Raw genomic sequence first — 4,760 nt, forward strand, 5'->3', positions numbered from 1 at the left:
CGTTTTGGATAAAAAAGAATGACCTGCATTACTATCTAACTAATACGGCAGGTTAAGTTCGCACTGGAGAGGCGCTGGAGTCTGCTTGTGCTGACGATCTTCATCCCCACAATCCTCCTGCTGGGCATCGGCTACGTCACCCTCTTCATCCAGCTCGATGCCATCCAGGTGAGCTGTGGCGGTAGCGAGGTTAGGTTGCTCAGGCGAAAAAAAAAGTGTGATTGATTTCGTACTTATTTTTATTCGTCCGAGCTCGTCATCCGTCGTTTAGGTTTGGGAAATGGCCGCTGGCTGATAAAAAGTATTTTTTTTTTAGTTTATTTCTTTAAAATATCTTATGTCTTCATTTATTTCATTCTCTTTCATAGACGTTGTTCTTTTTTTCCTCATAAGGTCATCAGTCATATATGTGATATTTATTTCCCAAGAAAAAACAATAGAAAAGTCTTTCCGTTGCAGGTCCGCTCCATCATGACCCTGACCACCCTGCTTGTCTTGTACACGCTCTTCAACCAAGTCTCCAACGACCTCCCCGACACGGCCTACATCAAGATGATTGACATGTGGTTCTTCTTCTGTATCTTCCTCATCTTTAGCGTGATCGTCCTGCACGTAATAGTGGAATACCTCCCGCCCGGCGATGACGATAACTTCCTGGGCAAGAACATCAGTCGCGTGTCTCCTCTTGGCTCTGAGCCCGTCGAAGCCTGGTATGGTTTGTGGGGGTTTGTGCTTCGTAGATGAGATGCTTCACGTTACTCGTAATGATGACTTGGTTTTGTGCTGAACTAAAATATAGATGTTTTAGTCTGCCTCTGTGCAATTTGAGTTCCATTTTAAAGCTTTTTTTGTGCTCCTAGTTCGTGCAATTTTCGTACAGTATTAAGAATTCTTACACCATTCATAAAGAAGATAGTTTTGTCTATAGATTTCAATATTTCCTGTAATACAATTAGACATCATATATTAATTTATTAATTATCATCATTTACACTGCCATGATAATGAACTCCCTAACGTCATAACTATCATCGTGATAAATATGAAAAGGCATGGTGCCAGGCATTACATGATGGGACACCCAACTAGTTCTCATGAACATCCATAACCTAACAGTAAAATCTAAAAAAATAGAAGAAAAAAAGAAGAAAAAAAGGAAAACGAATCCCAAGCGAATATATGACACGAATCACATCATCATTCTTACGAAAATCAGGAGATATACTGCCTAACACCTTGACCTTCTCTTCCTCCAGGTTCACGGGAATGTGGCTGATGAAAGCTACCCGGGTCGTCATCTACCCTTCAATCCTTCTCATTTTCAATTTGGTTTTCTGGGTTTCCATTTTCAATCTGGAATAAAGCTTTGCTTGTCAGATAAAAGAAGAAAAAAAAGTGCTTTCAAGAGATAAAAGTGACCAAATTTATCTCTTGGTTTGAGATAATTGATCTGGACTTTTCGTTATTTGATTAGATAACTTATCAAACACTGGATATTTGTTTGTTTCGTTAGTGTTTTCTCTCATGATACATGATGCCTCTCAGTTGAATACTGATAAAATTTACCATCAATTTATTTATAATCAGTAATAAATTTCCTTCAAAGGAGAAATCGAAACCTTGATATTTCAAATGATAAGAGCTTGAGGAGAGATAGAGTAGTCAATTATTTTATTTTATTTCTTACAAGGATATATTTGAGACATTTTGGTCGTGCCGTTTTAGTTTAAGTATCTTTTTGACGATTGACCGTCTGGCAACATCGTTCTCAAAGTTGATTATTGGAAAAAAAAATTATCAGTGATCATATATTAGCCTGTAGTTTATATATATATATATATATATATATATATATATATATATATATTTGGTTAGTATTTGTTAGTATCTGTACGTAATATCGAAATATACTTCATACCAGTCAAGAGATAAAACTATTAAAAGAATTGTCATTAATGCCATTCCGTCTCATATTGGCCACGAACGAGTAAATAGATCATTTTAGCTACTAAAAATATGGTGACAAGCATTTCGTTCATACACAACCTCGGTTTTTTTGGTTCGATCTTGGCTTTCTTGGTAGTAACTCCAACTTTAAAAAACCTAACTTAACTTAATGTACGCTAATGCAACGTGACCTAATATTACAGACAATTATTTTTTCGCGCAATATGAAGCCAAGAATCAATGGAATCGAACTACAAGTGAAGGGGCGAAGTGGGCATTACCTTAGGAATGGATACCTTATGTGATGATTGAGATCGTAAAGAAGACCAATCATAAGAAGCAAGCGAGTATTACCTTTTTAATTCAGTACTTGTTCGTCGGGTTCATAAACGATCGTTTTGTGTGTTATCAAAGCTGTTTGGAACGAACCGCTTCCCGCCATTTTCCTGCAATAGCATTTCTCCCTATCTCTTATAACTCTCTAACGAGCAAAATCATCTGATCTGCAGGACAGTACATTTATCGAAACAGATCTGTATAGGTTTAAAAGGAAAGAAAGACAGAAAAGAAGAAACAGCTATGTATATATACAGTATATATATTGCTACGTCCCCGATGGGACGCAACACCGTGCTTGATGGTCAGGTCGAGGGAGAACACAAACGCACGCTAAAAATGCAATGGGTTTATTAGTAAAATGCACAGAAAGGCAATGTGGGAATGGAGTAATAATCTGGATAGATGAGGCATAAGATTTCTAGTGCTGGAACCCACGAAACACGTGCACCGCCGTCCACACTACGTCCATTTTTAACAAACACACGCCTTCGCGCATTATCTTGGGCTTGGACTTCATAGCACATCAGGGTCACGGAAAAACGAAGCAATAATGTACGGAAAACAAGAAGCCGGCCGTCACATCAGCTGGAGAATCGTTCAGCAACAGAATACGATATTACAACCCTTTTACTACAACGACGCATCTCCAGCAACTACGCCGGTCTTCCACCGCTATTTTATCACCTGCCACAGCCTTTGTTTGCTGCAAAAAGTGCCCACGACTCACTGCTAGCCGGTGAACTCCTCTTCCAGTCTGCTTCCACGTCCTGGATCACCGATCACAACAAGTTTTGAAAACCTTTTTGTAGCAAGATGTAGATTTTCAATAATATCTAGAATAGGCTCTAAATAATACGCATCATAGTATATTTAATATTAGTGTAGTGACTAGACGCTGGTTTCTTCGGCGAGTCATTATTATTTTACATATAAATATTACCTTGTCGATACCTACTTGGGAGACGGGTTAACGCAAGGCCACACGAGATTAGGTAAAATTCAGCCTTAAGTTTAGAAACCAACACATGAATGTATTTATATGCACACTAATAGATATCCAGTGACACGTACTGTAGAACCATGAAACAGTTCATATGGCGCTTCTGTTCTTGAAATTTATTCGATTCTTATCAATTTCTACATCTCTCTTATACTTGTAGTACACATGCATGTAACTGTGTGTGTATGTTTATATGTATGTACTTAGATCTCTGAGCATATAAAGCATATCAGTAGAACTACTGTATTATTAACATTATATTATGCAAAATAAAATAAAAAGTATTTATAATCTATACTGCCTTTACAATTTGGGAAAACAGGTTACATTTGTATCTCATAAATATCTTAATTATCATTAATTACTATCATTACCACTTCGTTTCTACTAGTTCTCCTTCGATTACTATTACTGCTATTGTTGCCATAGCTATTACTATTGCTGTAGGGCTATTGGCACCATTACATCCACTGCTCTCCCGACTCCCAACTGTAAAAAAAAAAAAAAAAAAAAAAAAAAAAAAAAAAAAAAAAAAAAAATCAGCCATATTTATTATCAGTATTATTATGCGCAGTAGTAGTATAAGTAATAAAAATGTTAACATAATTTGAAGATTGACTCCCAGTTTCACAGCTTATATGTTTCCATGATCATTCTCTTGCAGATAAAAAATACTTCTGTCGTTAATGACGACAGCAATAATAGGAATAAGGATAATAACAGTAACGCAATAATAATGATAATGATATCAAATCACTACCACCAACAACAGCAACAACACAACAACAACAACAACAAATAATCATAATCATAATAATAGTAACAATGAAGATAGTGATAACAGACATGGTGTTGATAACAATGCTACTGCTGGTGATGGTGGTAATGGTGATGATACTTAACAAGCACTAGTATTACTGCTACTCCTACAATAGTTTGTTGTATAGAAGGAGGAATCTAATGGACATCCTGTTACTAGCCCATATGACTTTGCAAGTAGGCTTTGTCACACTGTGCAATGGTTTTATATATATATATACATATAATATATATATGTATATATATACATATATATACATACATAATCCGTTGCTTTCCTTCCTTATCGTGGTTGTTTACGATACCGTTGGAGATTAATATGTGGCATATCACGTGTTATTACCGATAGTAACTGAGATGACTGTGCAAACGTACGCAGTTATTTCATCTGTGAGAGTATATGCATGCGTGACCACGACAAACTAAATATGTTAATAATGTGACTTGAGAACACGAGATATCTCTAATGTGTTCACGAATTGAAAATTGTTAGATTCAACTTCCTTAATTATCAACGTGATTTTTAAATTGAGTACGGTCTAAGAATCACACGAGTCCGGCTGCAATCACCAGATAAATCTAAATCATCCACCGTCTTGAGGGAATGTACGAGAATAGAGACATATAGTTCGCCACGTGCTTGTCTCTTGATCTG

This window comes from Penaeus chinensis, chromosome 15 (genome assembly GCF_019202785.1).
Source record: "Penaeus chinensis breed Huanghai No. 1 chromosome 15, ASM1920278v2, whole genome shotgun sequence".
Lineage (NCBI taxonomy): Eukaryota > Metazoa > Arthropoda > Malacostraca > Decapoda > Penaeidae > Penaeus > Penaeus chinensis.